Source organism: Pinus tabuliformis, chromosome 7, assembly GCF_031772625.1.
Source record: "Pinus tabuliformis cultivar Carrire ecotype Pingquan chromosome 7, CPIR1, whole genome shotgun sequence".
Lineage (NCBI taxonomy): Eukaryota > Viridiplantae > Streptophyta > Pinopsida > Pinales > Pinaceae > Pinus > Pinus tabuliformis.
In genome coordinates this window covers 1,671,082,741-1,671,101,038 of record NC_142293.1, presented here as the reverse complement: position 1 = coordinate 1,671,101,038, position 18,298 = coordinate 1,671,082,741, and the positions used below count along the sequence as shown (strand labels likewise).

The 18,298-nt window shown below is 37.3% G+C and overlaps 1 protein-coding gene across 1 annotated transcript in view; it reads right to left on the bottom strand.

Annotated features, from left to right (window-relative positions):
- Positions 1–11,997: 11,997 nt before the first annotated feature.
- The window catches only part of LOC149254877 (putative trehalose-phosphate phosphatase C), a 290,873-nt gene continuing 284,572 nt past the window's right edge, over positions 11,998–18,298 (bottom strand). The window contains exon 13 of the transcript XR_016267190.1: positions 11,998–12,282. The gene's annotated coding sequence lies outside the window, so the exon portion shown is untranslated. The remainder of the gene's footprint in view (positions 12,283–18,298) is intronic.

The window sequence follows — 18,298 nt, the reverse complement described above, 5'->3', positions numbered from 1 at the left end:
AAGAGGAAAATGAGCAAAAGGAAACAGAAAATATTGTGGAAGAAGACAATGATGAAACTCTAGAGGACGAAGAGTTTGGATTATGTGACATTGTTGATTAAATTTAAGTTATGCTTGGAAATCAAGCTTTGCAATGTTTTGACTTTGACATTTTATGAGAAGAATAAACACTCAATTAGGGTTGTTATACGTTCAATATTTGTAATATGTGATTTTGGCATTGATTTTTAAGTTAATCATTATCTTTTGAAAAAGAAGTTATTATTATTATTTTTTTGACATGAAATTCATAAAAAAACCTATTATTTAACCATTTTTAGTTAAAATTATCGTATAAAATTTGTGATTTTGACATGTCAATTCTAGCAAAAAATTATCAAAACGTGTAGTTTTTTAATTATATTTATGTTAAAAATGGTTATTTTTATGTCCATTGTTAAAAAATATTGTTTTTTAGAAACAATTATTTCATGTGGAGTGAAAAATTAATTAAGGATGTATAAATATGTAGAATATTGAAAATTCTAAATATCGACCTCCTAATTTAAAAATGCAAAACAATAAAAACCTCACTAAAAAAAGAGTTAAAATTAAAATAAAAAACAAGAAAATGTGAAGAAAACGACCACTTCAAAAATGATCAAATTTACAAAATAATTATTTACATTTTATACATTAGAAAATTTAAAGCAAAAAAACAGGTCTTTTAAAAAAGGGGGTGATGCAGAATATTCACTTTTTTAAATCAGCATGAAAATCACTACCATTCTAAAACGTAATGTACATAAAACTATCCTTCCCATGACATTCCTTCCAAAAACTATGCTCTAAAAAAACATGTTCGTTCTGCATCACCCCTTTTCAAAATCAGGTCACTTTTTTGCTATCTCTACGAAATGGGTAACAGTATCAGTTCCTGTTTCAAAGTTTACATTGTTAAAGCATAATGCTAATCACCACGTAAGTCAGGGACAATTTACCTCAAGAATGAACAAAGACTACCAGGTAAATCGGGGGCAATCTACTTCAAGGATGAACAAAAGCTACAACCAACCACAGGTAAATCATTCTCAATTTGCCTCAAGAATGGATAGAAACTACAATCATTTGGTTGGTATATTTGATAATCGTAGGAGATTCTTCAATGGCCAATGTTTCTCTTGTTATAACTTTGGTCACAAAGCAGCTCAATGTGTTGCCTACAAGACAATCATGACTACAGAAGCTCAAAAACAAAGGAGTATGACTAGGACCTACAATAACTTTGCTGCTCTTGAGAATGAAGTAGAGTGTTCTATTTGTAACAATTTCGGTCATGAAAATTCTGAATGCAGAAGCAGGTTTCGACAAACAACTCAGAAGGAACGAGTTTCATTGGTTCCCAAAACATGGAAAAAGAAAGAATTGCAACCAGAAAGATGTGGGATAGCCTTATATGTAGAAGGACAGGAAAATCAATGGTACATCGATAGTGGATGCTCAAAACATATGACAGGTGATAAAGATAAACTTTAGTCATATAGTGCCTTAGAAAAGGAAACGAAGGTCTCATTTGGAAATGACACCCCTGCACTAATAAAAGGTAAAGGTTCTGTTCTTTTGAAAGAAAAGGTCAAGGCATGTTATGTATGTTGATGGCTTGAAGCATAATTTATTAAGTGTTAGTCAAATGTGTGATCAAGGAAATGAAGTGATATTTCGATCAAATGGATGCATTGTTCGTGAGCTTGATACAGGAGAAACAATGATCAAAGGCATAAGAACTCCAAATAATTTATATATACTCAAGGGAGGACAACAACAATGTTATCTAAGCAAGAATGATGAACACTGGCTATGGCATAGAAGATTGGGGCATCTAAGCTTCTCACAGATAAGGAAAGCATGCAAATATCAGGCAGTTCGTGATCTACCTGACATCAGAATTCCAGACAATAAAATATGCAAATCATGTCAATACGGTAAGCAAGCTAGAACTAATTTCCCTAAGAAGGAAGGATTAGCTAGCAGGCCACTTGAACTTGTCCATACTGATGTATGTGGTCCATCTAGGAAAAGATCACCTTGAGGAGAAGAATATTTTATATTATTCATTGACGACTTTTCCAGGATGTGTTGGATAGGACTTATGAAGCATAAAGATGAAGCTTTCGAAAAATTCAAATCATTCAAAGCCTTGGTGGAAAACAAATCAGATCACAAAATCAAATGCCTCAGGTCTGATCGAGGAGGAGAATTTACCTCGAATGAATTTTTCGATTTTTGTGAAGAACATGGAATAAGAAGGGAATTCTCTACTGCTAGGACTCCTCAGAAAAATGGAGTAGTGGAAAGGATGAACAGAACGATTCAACAAATGGCTCGTGCTATGCTTGATGAGTCTGGAACTCCCGCAACCTTCTAGGGTGAAGCCGCATTTGCTACAGTTACTATTCTCAACAAGACAAATGTCTGGGTAAACAACACTCAGACTCCTCATGAACTTTGGTATGGTAAGACTCCCACGGTAAAATACTACAAAATGTTTGGAAGCAAATGCTACATCAAGAACATTGATGAAAATCTTGGCAAGTTTGAACCTAGAGCAGATGAAGGCATTCTCCTTGGTTACTCTCCTCACAGCATAGCATACAAGTGTTACAATAAAAGACTTGGAAAAATTGTTGAAAGTATTGATGTAGTGGTTGATGAAGAAGGAAACACTCCTAGGTAGGTAAAATCTGAAGATTTCGAAGATGATGAGGACTATCCATCAACATCAAATCAGATTCATGATGAAGAAGAAACCCATGAGGCACCAGAAGAACAGATAAGGATAGAAGAAAAGACTCCATCCAGGTACATTCAAAAGAATCATCTAGAATCTCAAATTTTGGGGCAAAAAGAGGCAGGTGTACAAACAAGAAGAACCATTTCAGAAGCTTCAAGCTATCTAGCATACTCTCCTCCACTGAACAACAAAATGTAAGAGAGGCATGCAAAGATGAATGTTGGGTAAAAGCCATGGAGGAAGAACTTGAGCATATCGAAAAGAATAACACTTGGGAGTTGGTTCCTAGACCAAAAGATAAGAATGTCATAGGAACAAAATGGATATTCAAAAATAAGCTGAATGAAAATGGAGATGTGATTAGAAACAAGGCCAGACTTGTTTGCAAAGGGTATGCTCAACAGGAAGGCATAGACTTTGAAGAAAATTTTGCACCAGTTGCCAGACTAGAGGCCATAAGGATGTTCCTTACCCTTTCTAGCTTTCAAAAGTTCAAAGTATTTCAAATGGACGTGAAGTCTGCTTTCCTGAATAGAGACTTGGATGAAGAAGTATATATTGAACAACCAGATGGGTTTATTCTTGGAAATGATCCAAAACTTGTATGCAGACTCAAAAAGGCTCTCTATGGCCTTAAACAGGCTCCAAGGACGTGGTATTATTAGTTGGATAAGTACCTCCATCAGCAAGGTTTTATAAAAGGATCAACTGATGGCAATCTATATATAAAAATTGGCAATGATAAGTTGCTAATACTAGTTGTGTATGTTGATGATATCATCTTTGGTAGCAATGAAGAAGACATGAGTCAAAGTTTTGCCTTGGTGATGCAAAAAGAGTTTGAAATGTCCATGCTTGGTGAGCTCACATATTTTCTTGGTTTACAAGTCCAACAAAACAAAGACGACATTTTTCTATCACAAACCAAGTATCTCAAGTAGATCTTGAAGAAATATGGGATGGAGGATTCAAAACCAGTATGTACTCCTATGGTGACAGGATGCAGCCTCAGCGCAAATGATGAATCGGCAACAGTACATCAACCAACCTATAGATCCATGATTGGTAGTCTGCTCTATCTAACAGGTACCCGACCAGACATTATGCATGCAGTGGGAATAGTTGGAAGGTTTCAGGCAAATACAAAGAAAACTCATTTTCAGGCAGTTAAGAGAATTTTCAAGTATCTTCAAGGAACTCAAAACTATGGCTTATGGTATCCTAGAGGTACAGATCTCACACTTCATGCATATACAGATGCAGATTGGGCAGGAAGTGTGGATGACAGAAAAAGCACTGGTGCATTCTTCATGGTTCCTAGATTAGTATCTTGGTTCAGTAAGAAACAAAGTTCTATTGCATTATCTACAGCTGAAGTAGAATATGTAGCTGCTGCATCTTGCTGCACTCAACTCCTTTGGATGATGCAAACAATGCATGAAATGCAAATCACTTCCACTCCACCTATCTCCATTTTCTGTGATAATACAAGTGCAATCAATATTTCAAAGAATCCTGTCATGCATTCAAAGACTAAGCACATACTGATCAAGTATCATTTTCTCTGAGAACAAGTGCTTGAACAAAAGGTAAAATTGGAGTATGTTCCCTCTAAGGAACAAGTTGCTAATATTCTCACCAAACCACTGCCTAGGGAGACCTTTGAATACCTCAGACAAAAGCTAGGGGTAGTTGATGCATCATCTTGCTGTTGAATCTTGTTTGTTTCAGAGATTGTCGGTTGTACGTGAGTTTCATATGGGGTATACGCGTACATACGCTGGTTTATGTGAGTACAGTCGGGTATATGTTGACTTGAAGAAAACCAAGGATGAGAAGAGTCTGATATGGGTATGTCAGAGACCATCTGGCACAGGTTCAGGGGGAGCATATATTCTTCTAATAATGCATTGTTGGCATTATCGTAGAAGATCTTGGTTCAATTCTTCAGTTGTTTTGATTTCAGGAGGAGCAAGTGCAGAAGGAGAACATGGATACTGATCTGAATAATGATTGACAAATGCTGCTGATGTTAGTCAAAGTCTTGCTGTAGATATTTTGTCTCTATATTTCTTTTGTCAAGGTCATGTAACGGCCTATCTTGGTTGCCCATCTATGCCTGGGATGGATAATGTAATATGCTTATTATATCATGTATCCCCACTTGGTTGGGAATCATATGTATGAGTCTTTGGTGATAGGAAGGTCAGTTATGATGTATAAAGTCAAATTCCTTTTGTAGAACATCTTCTTGCAGATCTTGCCTATATGTCAGGGGGAGCTTGGATAGCATAGTAGAGCAGAGATTTCAGCATGTACTCAGGGGGAGCATAACCCTTTGCCCTTGATGTCAAAGGGGGCGAAAAGACTTTGAGTGACTTTGGGTTGCCATCAAGTCCAAAGGGGGAGATTGTTGGCATTATGACACAGGTTTGGCTCGATGACATAAGTGTTGTCCTTGATGGCAACTCACTCAAATAGCAGATCACAGTTCAGGCTCTCAGAATGGTAGAAAATGAGACACCCGCAGGTTCCTTTTCACAAAGCCGTGTACATACGAGGTGCATCGAACAAAAGGTGTGTACATATATGTAGGTGTATCGAACAAAAGGTGCGTACGTACAATACACGCACTTTCATGCAGAGAAAAGAGCGCACACGTGGTAAATCTTATGGTTGGTCCATGGTATTTAGTCCGACATTTTTGTACCTATGGTTTTGGTATGTGGTTTTGTATCTAAAGTATTGAACCCAGGTATTGGGTCCCTAATATTGGATCTCTATGGTTTTGGACCATGGTTTGAGTAAGGCCTAGACTATAAAAAGGAAAGGAGATCATTTGGCTTGGGTAGACTGTTGTGTTGAATATCTTGAGAAGAGCAAGATTTGAAATACTGGTGATCGGTTGGGAGCTATAGTTGGACCTGAATCAAGGAAAATCCTGAGCATTACAAGATGGTTAAGATCTACTGATGGGTCTAGATCTCTTTGGAGCATGATTAGATCTATAAATATGATAATCTGGGTATAATTGAAGTCTGATACCTACAGGTTCAACACAGCGGAGGCGCGAATCCCCGCAGGTTCGATACAGCGGAGGCGCGGATACCCGCAGGTTCGACATAGCGCATGCGCGTATTCCGCAGGATCGACATAGTAGAGGTGCGGATATACACAGGTTTGACACAACGCAGGCGTGTATTCTGTAGGCTCGACACAACAGAGGCGCAGATACCTGCAGGTTCGACACAGCGGAGGCGCGGATACCCACAGGTTCGACACAGCGGAGGCGCGGATACCCGCAGGTTAAGGAAGTGAATACTGCGTATACACGCAAGTTCGCTTTGACATATATGCGTATGTGTGCAGATTTCTATTGGTGAAGTAGTGGACTTTTCTTGAAATATGTTTTAGCTGCTTTTGTTTATTATTGCAGTGTTCCGGGTTCTGAATTGGTGTCTGGTTACTGGTACTGTGTTATAAGAAGTTATTGATCCAGTATTTGTACAAGGAAGTTTGTTGATTGCAGATCTATTTGATGTTTGATTGATATTCATGGATCTAGTCTAAAAATTTATGAAACATGGTCCCTACAAGAAAAGAGAAGTCTTCTGTAAGTCAACACTTATGTACACTAGTACCTCAGCTAGTACAAGAGCTAAGGGGGTTGTAGCTCCCTTCCAGGAGAGTCTAGAGAACGAGAGAAGGTTGTAGCCTTTTGCAGGTTGAAGCCTGCATGCTGGTATAAGACTGCACCAGTACAGAATCATTGTAAAAAGAAGTTTCTAATTGAAAGAAGATAGAGACATATTGCAGCAGGTGGTTTTCACCCACATTGGGTTTCCACCTTATATCTTGTGTTCTTTTGTGTGACTGTCTGCTCTACTTTTCTGTTCCTACTTACTGTTATATGGTTCTGACACATAGACTAATGATCAACATCTAAAGAATAAATTAAATTATAAGTCTGGAAGGTATACGCAAGTTTCATTAGTCAGATCTGCAAATCTTTGTATAAATTGAAAAAGAATTTGATAATACTGATTCACCCCCCCCGACTCTCTCAGTATTATTTTCAACATATTGTCTGACAAATGTTATGCTTATGATTGATGATGAATTCCTAGATATATGTGTTGACCTAATTATTAATGGTCATAAGTCCTAGGGTTTGGAAACAAGCCCTAGTCAAAGTTTGATGTTCTAGGATGATGTTGTTTGGTAAATCTAGGGTTTTGCAACTAAACCCTAATAGTAGTTAAATTCTCTAGTATGTGAGATATGACAATCTGGAATGTATGGATCTATATAATGATTGCTGAAAATTTGTAGATGGAAAATCCAGGGTTTACATCAAACCCTAGTAGAAGCTAGTTATGATTGAGTTGTGATCATTTTTTATTGTTGAGTCTATTGCATGAAATCTAGGATATGTATGAAATCCTAGTGAGGAGTCTAATATATGAATTCTGATAGCTAGTTAGACACATGTTTGAATTGTTTCTAGGGTTTGCTATATTAAGGATCGTGTCATGTCATTGAAAGAATATTGAAACCCTAGATATAATGAGTTTGATACCTTGATGAGCTATGAATGTGATTTAGGCTTTGTAACAAAACCTGGGCAAGAAGTTGAAGTATTGAAGTATGGTCTCTTGCTGATTATATCTATAAAGTTTAATGCTTCCATTATTATAAGATATTGACATGGCTAACTTCATGCTTCTATAGATTTGGTTGTACTTGCTATCTAAGTATGTAGGTGCACAATCTTCAAGATGGTGAAGATGTTCTTTGATGTGATAAGCATGATGTGAATAGTGATGGCAATGATAACTCTGACGAGATGGTTGGAAGCCACGAAATATTCTTTGATGTCAAAAAGTAGAAGATGAAATCTCCCTAGGTTAAGAGGGAGCTTGAACGAAAGGAATCTCCCTAGGATAAGAGGATGGTTAAGAATATTCCTTGTACATGAATGATTAGATCCTCTCTGATTAAGAGGGAGTGGCAAATATGGTTCTCTACTTCATGTGTCATGCACTAGACCAGGACTAATAGTCATAAGTTTTAGTGAAAGCCATGAGTGAGATAAGGAAATTGGAGAATGTATTTTTGAAGGGTTGTTGAGAATCCAATTCGATTTATGAAATATGTTGTTGCATGAGAAGTAGGAAAGGAAGTTGCATGGTTGAGGAATCTTCTGTCAAGATTTATCAGGGAAGCTCTAAGTCCTACTATGAAAAGTTGAGAAGCAACATCAAGTTGTCTAGAAGACCCAGGAGGTTTGTATTTGATTATGTACATGTGAAAGTATATTATTGATTGGGTTTGTGTTTGTACAGGTAAATATCTCGAAGGTTTTGATAGCATGCTGGTTACCGATCAATTTGATCGGGAGAGATTTGTTGTCCTTGATCTACTGGATCAAGGAGTGTTGAGGCTTTACGAGTTAAGCATTGCCTAGGAGGACATCTGGTTGACACTTTGTGTTGATGTCTAGGTCTCGAAGTTGGAAGGGTGTCGGTTATAATTGAGCTCTGACACACACCTAGATCTCTGGGTTGATGGTTAGCAGGTAAGCCTGATTGTACCTAGAGAGATTGAAAGCTTGAGTCCATCTTAGTCCCACCTAGATAGATTTCCCTGGTTAGGAATCTAGTCTGTGGCATTGCGGTGCCTAAATTGTTGAGAGACCAATGGATAGATGGCCCTGGCCAGGAATCTAGTCCATGGCATTGTGGTGCCTAAACTTCTTCGTAGATGATTTGTTTTGAGATCTTTTGTGTACCTCTTTGATTATATGTAAATATAAATATGTCCCTAGTTAAGAGGGAGTGTTGAAGAATGTAAGTAGGTTCAATCTTCATAATTGTAATTGAAGCCAAAATGTAATATATATTTGTCAAAAGAAAGCAAAAATAATTTTATTATTATTTTAATTGACTTGTTAAAGCATGGGTTTCATGCTTGAGTCAAATGTTATAGGTCAAGCCTCCATTGTAGGGTTTAGGTTATTACCAAAGTCAATTTTGTTTGAAGACTCCTCCATCCATCAAAGTCTACTTGTTGTCAAAAGACTCATCATCAAGTCAGATTCCCTCAATAATCTCATGTCGGCCTAATACAACAACACACCTCTTCATATATTCATGTCGGTTCATTTCAAGATGGCAACAACTATATATACAACGATGAGGACTTCACATAACCAACACAAGAAATTTGCATAAGAATTTCAGAGACAAGTTTCAGCATCAATACAGAATAGAAACTCGGATTTCAAAGAAGTTTTCGGTGATCTCATAAATGAAGTTTCGATGATCACAGTGGACAGTTTTGGTGCTACCACAGTTTCAAGCTATTACAGTGATCCCAATCTCAATGTTATCACAGTTTCAGTACTATCATATTTATGTGCAAATAGAGTGATGAAGTCTCACCACAGTGCCATAGTCTCGATGAAATCTCAGTGAATGATTTTGGTGCCAGTGCAAACGCAGTGATGTAGTCTCGGTGCAAACACAGTGATAAGGATTTGGTGCAAGCACAATGATGAGGTTGACTTGATGGATGGAGGTGGTCTTGAGTCTAAGTTGTAAGGGTTGTGGTCGTTTCATTTTGAATCTACTAAAGGAAGACTTTTGACTAGGTTTTCCCCATGAGTGGGGTTTTTCTCTGGCAGCGTGCCTACATCTTGTGTACTCTTCTATTTGTTGCTTGGCATTAGTCTTGATGATAAGAAAAGATAATTAGAAAGAACAAATAATAATAATGAAAAACATCACAAGATAATGTCATAATAAGAGAAATCGTTTTAACTGCCACCCTTTGGATTTCTCGACATAGAGAACATATTATGAGCTTGTCTAGAAACCTATTTATGTTGAACCCCTAGTTGGTGTGACCTTACCTAATCTAAGCTATCTAATGTAATGAAAAATCTCGCAAATTGCATGGTTTAATTAAGAGTTGAAATATATGTTAAGCTTGTTTGGACCAATGTTTTAAAACTTGGAATCAAACTTAGAATCAAATAAGGGTTAACTTGAGCTTGGCCCAAAATTGGACTAGTTTGATTTTTTTACTTAAGTTACTAAAATATATATAAAATATTAAAATTTCAATGAAAAATATATATTTTAGAAATTCCAAACCATTAGAGACAAAATATGCAATGTTTTCCCACACACACACACACACACACACACACACATATATATATATATATATGACATGAAGTGCAATATAATCTGAAACAAATACATAATTAACAAGGCTCTAAATGGTATGTAGAGTCCAAAAATCTACATGCACAATGCTACATCCTATTGAACATCACTTATCAACATGATCCATTATCAAACTCATCACCCTTAATGGTAATGGGATCCTTGGCATGAACTGCAAGATCTTGCTCACTCTAATCACAACTCTTTAATGCTACTCCTAAAACTCCAAATGCTCAATGAGATAGTTGTGAAACAAATAAAGGTTTTTTTGGGGGGAGGAGAGGGGTTATCTATATAATATGTTTTTAGGGTGATAGAATTTATACTTTAGGTATAGATTATTAAACAATAAGAAGAAGCTGATTTTTATTCAAACTATGTGTCACAACCTATAGGGTGCCAAACTGGATCGATTTTGTTGAGTTGGACTGGTTTAGTATTGAGTTGATTCAAACTAACTCCATCTATTTAGGAGGCCAAGTGAATAGATGCTGGTTGGCTCGACCAACTCAATTGAGTCCAAGTCCAAGTAAACCATTTTTTAAAACACTGGTTTGGACACAACAAATTTATACTCAACCCCAATTTTGACTGGAAAGTTTTGTAATAAATATTGCAAAGATTATACCCCTTACAAATTTCTCAACAACATCACTCTCTTAAGGAAATAGAAATATTAATGTAATTTTTCCAATGATTTGTAGTCCAAAGCAACCAATGAGTTTAATGTGATGGGCCTCTTTGAACATGCACATGCTTCGCTTATGGAGTTTTAACGATTAAGTTATTATAGGTATTAATCCATTTTACATATGTGATGTTTCACAATTTCACATGTGCAAGAAATATTCCAATATGCTAAATGCGACTGAAATCTTGTCATAGTTATAGTTCTCATAGTCAGTGAAAAGGTTGCAATGTGGTACGAAACTAGAAAATTATTAAAAGTAATGAATCTGATCAAATAAAAGACACCACCAATTTGATAACAAATCTACTCTGCCAAATTTGTGCAGCATTATAATGCAAGAAATAAGAAGATTAAGTTATTATAGATATTAACCAAGTTTAGGTGTACGATATTTCACAACTTGTCATGTGCTATTTAAACAAGAAATACTCCAATATGCAAATGCAAATGCAAATGGCATCTTATCATAGTTATAGTTCTAACAGTCAGTGAAAAGGTCGCAATGCGATATGAAACTAGGCTTCTTTGTTGGTTGAAATTGGTCTCATTATATAGCCTAATGTGCCTTTAGTCTCAAATTATTTCTTGACATTATGCAATATCAAAACTTGGGCATTACGTATGTTGCTTTAAATTCAGATTTTTTTTTCTTACACTTTGGAGAAGTGCGATGTTCCTCTTTGAAATGTCATTTAAGAGTAAAGTCGATTTTCAGTAGTTTGAATAAATTTTATTGCGATGCTTATCATTCAACCCTCAAAAGACTTATCTCTAGGTGTGATTACATGTTTAGGTGGTTTCCATTCCAGCATTTCTCTATAGATCAGGGATCAATGCGAAAAGCATCTAACTTCAAATGCAATGTAACAGCTTTTTACCTTGGGTTGTAATTTTTGCTATTTAGATGCTCTAATACTATCTCTACATGTATTACACATTTCTGCCACAACCTTTTGAAAACTAACAATGACAAATCAATTTGTACAGGTTCATAAAGTCATGAATATGGTGGAATCGTTGGTGAATCTATTAGCCTTTACTGATCATTTATAAAACTGGTGCTTTGTCTCGAATATGGCCCAATTTCAAGTCAATTTTAATGGAGAAGTTGACCCTTGAAATCGATTTTGTTGTTTCTGACCCAAAAAAGTGCTCTTTTGATTCATTTATTCCCCCATAAAAGATGCTGAAGTTAAAGATTGAACATGTAAGACATAATACATTGTAAGTTGCAATATTCAAACGATTAAATTGCCATTTATTTTCATGAGAGAATAGTGTATCTATTTCATTAAAGATCTATATAAAAAATGAATAATAAATTACTAACATTGAAGTTGACTATGTCTACATTTTTTGTAGACTACTAACTCAGAGAGGTCCAAAAGTTTCTGCAGTGGGAGGGAGAATACAATACATTGGAACAATCATATTTATCCAAAAAATCAGACCTCCCAATTCTCCACATTCTTTATGTCAACTTCTCCTCGAGCATGGAGTATTTGGTTAATCGTAACTCAAAATGGAACTTTAACCAAAATTGGTCGTGTGTTTCGCTTCTCACCGCCTTGCTCTTTTGTTCTTTGTTTCTGCAAAGTATTCACATAACATGAGATAAAAGCCATAGATAGCAGATAGTTCAGGCACACAAATGAAAGTCAAAAAAATTATTAAATAATACAGCATCCAAAATAAATTGATATCATAATATAGCTAAAGTTTTATATCTGCCACTAGACTTATTCTGGCTAGCTGCTATAATGAAGATTGACTCTAAGGAATCAGGCAGTTAACGCGTCTAAGGTTTTATATCTGCCACTAGACTTACTGAAGATTGACTTTAAAGGATCACAAATTTGATAAGTGGTAAAAAATGTTTAGTGTCTTAATTTTTAAACACTGTTTTGTATCCTTTAAAAAGAAACCTGAAACATTATTACAGAAGAGAGCAAAGAGGTGTTGCCTTTACTGAGCATATGGACACACGAAAGAGATATTTTCAGATAAAAAGCATCATACAGGAGCCATCTCATGCGAGCATGGAAGTTAAGGGGTAAATAGGTTTCCAAAAGTATGATGCGTAGCTCATAATACATGAGAATTAAGGCAGAGCGAAGCAGAGGATGAGAAATAACACAGGGCCTCAGATATTAATGGAAACAATACGGCTGATTCTGAAACAAGTCTCAAAGTATAGTAATCTATTTATTAATAGTTAAATAGAAACATCATTGTGTTGATTATTTGCAGTAGCATACCCAAAAATTTTAGGTCTTGAACACTGGGATAAAGAAACACTCTAGACTTCCTTGGGACACTTGTTTGGTTTGGATCCTACACGTTAGTACCTAGAAACCACCTAAGTCACCGGATTCGTCCTAAACCCCCTGCGAATCCCGAATCCGGCGAATCCGACACGATTCGGTCCGGATTCGTGTCCAAATCACAGGACACATCGTGTCCGAGGGCGTGTCGCGATTTTCAGGAGCGTGTTGCGATTTTGGGACACGTGTCCTGTTTCCAGGACTCGCTAAGCTCAGTGCGGGAAAGAAAAGGGCGTGTTTGCTCATTAATATTTTCATTTGGCAAGTGATTTGTGCTGTTGGCAAGTGATTTGTGCTATTGCAGCAAGGAAAAGAGCATTTTGGCAGCTTCATGATCAAGTCTAGGCCCTAGTATTGATACACTATTCATGGTAATGTTAAATTCTTAAAGTAATTCTTAAAGGATGTTTGAGAGTGGTTCCGGCCTCATTGGATTTCATATGGAGAAAGTAGAATTTTAGATTTCATTCAAAATCCAACAGACTTATCAGTTTTTCAGGATTTTAAGATTGGGGGATTGCAATGTTTCCATTGAATTTTGTCATGTATTAGGGTATGGAACTCGTATTTAATCAAGAGCACCAAACCAAGAGCTTCTGAATATGTTGCTCCCGCTCCCAAGTAACACTGTTCCTGATAATATGGGTCTGGACCAGTGTTTTACAACCAGGCCGAGTCAACTCGGAAACGGCCGGGTCAAACCGAGCCATTAAAAAAATTTGCGACCAGGCCAGCAAACCGGCTCGGTTGACCGAGTCAACTATGACTCGGCCTAGTCATCCAATGACCAGGCCGAGTCATAGTTGACTCGGTCAACCAGGCCGAGTCCGTATTGACCAGGCCGAGTCAATGAAAACCGGCTGGGCAGGCATAAAAGACATAAAAAAATTCATTTTTTTGGTATTTTTCAAATGTTTAATGGAGTTTAAGGATTCCAAACTGTTTAATGCAGTTTAAGTCACATATGTTTTAATATGGAATCGAAATCTGCCATATATCTATTATCACTGTTGACTATTCAAGTGTGAAGGGAGCTGAGTTTTGCTGTATGTGTTTCCTCATTCCACAATTATTTCAGATCGTGTCCATTGTTGGAGTGACATGGTTATGCACTGATTTTCTGAGCTGAAGAGTGAAAGGGCTGATATCACTATCATTGTTGAAGATACCAGTGGTCAATCCCTTTGAAATAAGCCCAGGTTCTTCATATCTGTTTAATGTACAGATCTTATTACAGCTAGTAAATCTGATATCTAGATTCTATATATCAGTCTATATATAAGGTATCGTCCAAATTACAATTGAAATGTCAAACGATGCCCTGGATGAGGGCCTACTCTTGCACTCAACAGAATACCTAAGAGACTCAAAGTTACAAAACAAATTAATGCAAAAAGGACCTAAACAGTACTATGCTGCTGGTTATAAGGCCTAAAATCTGCAGTTAATATAACTTTTCCTCAAGCCCTACTACACATGTCCGAGCCCTAAACACTTTACTTGAGTCTTCAGTGCAAATGATTATCCACAGTCAAGCATAAGTCCTGTAGTTCATTGTTAGTGGATGTCGAGTTCTTTGGAGCAGGTCTGTAATAAAATTCTGGGTGTGCAATTGAAAAGGAATCCCAACCGAATCACAAGGGAAAAAGGAAGAGAACAGATCTTAAGGATAAAAATTTAAAATAACCCTAGACTCAAGGTAAAACAACACCAACGGATCAAAAATACAATAAAGTTCTGAAATTATACTCAAAGAATTACCCAAACAAATTCCATTGGAAATTTGGAATACACAAAGGAATACAAATTGAAACCCTTACCTTGACACCTAGAGCTACTGTATATTTTTTTCACTGTTCTGATGATGATGATCCAGACTCCAGAGATTGGTCGAGATGATCTTGGCTCCTCTGGCAGTAGCTACTAGCTAGTAGTAGTGTAGCTGCTAGCAGTGCTGCAGTAGTACTAGTATTGGAGTCTGGTCACCATCACAGTTTACTTTTGTTGTAGAGGCCATTTCTAGCCTCCTTGGTTATTTGTATTTTGTTTTGAGTCTTTGATCATGTATGACAGTTGACTATGTATTGCCATTGGGTACCATTTTGATATAATGGATTGGTTCATGAGCCTACTTTGATCATATGTTGTCTTCCATCTATATTATAATGCTGTGTGTTTGGACTTTGGAAACATGAATGAAAATCTTTAAAATTATGTTTAAAATATTTAAAATTATGTTTTTTTATAAAAAAAATAAATATTTAATGTATTTTTTACAACGACCGAGTCATTGAAATCGACTAGGCCGAGTCATTACCGAGTCGGAGTCGGAGTCGGAGTCGATCCTCGGCCGAGTCGGAGTCCGAGTCGGAGTCGTAAAACACTGGTCTGGACACCACTGTTGAGTTGGCATTGGCCAACATGGATCTCAATGATCCAGTGCTAGATCCTGTTAGATTTGATGACTTAGAGGGGTCAACCTCCATACCAGCAGATGCAGAGGCGACTATGGATACAGGGGAGGAGGAGGATGCAGAGGAGAGCAGTGGGGACCATGATGATGGGGACAGTGATGCTGATTCTGATGCTGATTGATGCCTTGAGGCTTGTATACCTGTAGTTGTTTTATATTTTCTATTTCTATTTTCCATTGGCATTGCACCAACACTATCTATGTAACACATTTTGATTTGATGACTTAATGAGAAAACTACAATTGTCTTAAAATTTGTGTAAGAAATATGATAATATCTAATTTTTATATATATATATATATATATATATATATATATATATATATATATATTTTTAATAAAATAATATATAACGTGTCTTGTTCCGGGGGTCAGCGTGTCCGAATCCGACACCATGAATCTCGAATCCTACGTGTCCCGAATCCCCGTGTCAGGTGACTTAGGAAACCACAGTTTCCGAAAAGGCCACGATGAGGGCCATATACAATTGGAGTAGACACAAAAACTACAAGGGATGGTGTGTCGGGACATGAGTGCAATGTGTTCCCCAAAAAATATGAAAATATTATTTCTTGAGGAAAAATGAAAAAAATCCAAATGTAAAGGGAATTTTTACTTTTACTTAAGATATATCCTTCTCACTTTCTTGTATCTTTTTGCTTTAATAAATGGAAGGGAATTGAACCCAATTTCACCATTGCTACTACATCTGCTAACCAATCCAATACTGGCCAACATGATATTGGAGCTTTCAAATAATAAGGCAAGAGAATAACATTTTGAGTCTTTTTCTTAAAATAAATAAATAAAATGTGCAGAACCATTTACTCAGGTTCGCAAGCAAACTACCTCAGAGAACTGCTCAAGGAAAATATGGAAGTAAAGTGGATTAGATCAGTGCCTTCTGAAGGAAAGAGGCCACCTTCGTTTTTGGAAATCATCAAAACAGAACATTTCAATTGCATACTGCCTTTTTCATTCATCCATTGTGTGAAGATACGAACACAATACCAGCAAGAAGGTATTTATGCACAAGAAATAATAACGAAGCAAGTATGAAAGTATGAGCAAACAATTAGCTGAACGGTACACATGGTGTACATTTATTTGTATTATTTGCATAAAGTACAAAACTATTGGGAGAGTGATCGAAGTAAGTGATGTTTTGACAATGCCTAGTGAGTATGGTGTAGACGTCAAGAAGAGAACCTTCAAGAACGGGAGGTTGAAAATGTGGAATGACGGATTTTGATTCTGTGACTTAATAAATTCATCCAAGTGAGGTGGCTATTACAACTTCAACTAGCTGTCACCCGACACATCATGGCTGCCAAGTCAAGGGGGAAGGTCCATCTTGGAAGTGTTAGTAATCATTTGTTGTATCACAGTGTAAGGACCATACTAAATGTGCTTGAGCTTGAGATCCCACTGAATTTTGAAATATTGTTTGTCCAAATGCAGATAAATTTAGTGACCAACCTGAAAATGTGATACAGGATCATCCCTAGGATTTTGGGAATCCAACACAATCAAATATTTTCAGTTTGCTTATTTCACATTATTTTCTTATTTTTGACAACAACAAGGGCGTAGTATTTTGATCAATGTGCTTTCATCTCTTTGAATTAAGGTCTGAAGTTTGGATATGTTACAAAGAACATCTTTATCTACCTATTCACCAAATATCATAGAAAATATAAGTACTATGGTCCCTATCTTCATTTCCCTACTCATTGGCCAAATGAGAGGTACTTCCCATGAGTCCCAGACTGCATGGGTAGGATGCCTTGGCAAGACGAACCACTCATCCTGCCTACAAGTCGCCACGGGGTATCACAGAGGAAGGTTGAACAATTCACCCTGTACACAACGCACCACTAGGAGAGGGTGAGTCGCCTTATGGTCGCTTGTCGCTCCAAGAAGTACCCCAAGTCCCCCGGAGCTCCCAGAGCTCAATGCATGCATCATATAGGACCCTCATACGAGGGTCTCTCAACGACTCCAAGTCGTTCTCGGAAAGTCAAGAATTTGACCTTTCCTAGGGGTTTCGTCAGAATGTCGGCGACCTACTCATCTGTACCGATATGATGGAGGCTTATTGCTCCTCGTTGTACCATATCCCAGATAAAGTGGTACTTAATATCGATATGTTTGGAGCAATCATGAAATACGGGATTCTCAGATAATCGAATCCCACTCTGGTTGTCACAAAGGATCATGGCAGTATCCAAAGTTCAAACATCTCACTGAAGAGCTTCCGCAACCAGACAACCTCACAAGAGGTCATACTAACAACAGTGTACTCTGCCTCAAAGGTGCTCAAGGCCACCGACTTCTACTTCCTGCTCATCCAGGATATCGACAGAACCCAGAAAGAAACAACACCTAGAGGTGCTCTTACGGTCTACCACACTACCTGCCCAATCAGCATCGGTATATCCATGTAGCCTCACATCTCCGGCAGTGTATCTCAACCCATGAGTGATTGTGCCCCGAAGATATCTCAAAAGATTCTTGGCACCAATCCAATGTGAGTGGTGAGGCTCAACCATATGTTGGCTCAACGTGTTGACTGCAAAACATATATCCGGATGAGAGTTCACCAAGAACATCAATGCTCCTATGAGTTGACGATACTCAGTAGCATTTCCCAAAGCAGGTCTGGCAGCACTACCGCATAACTTCTTGAAGTCAAGCTCCATCGGGGTAGTCACGGGCTTGCAGTCCACCATTCCGAATCTCTCCAATATCTTCACCACATATTTTCCTTGAGATAGGAAAATCTCCCATGGCTTCTGCTAGACTTC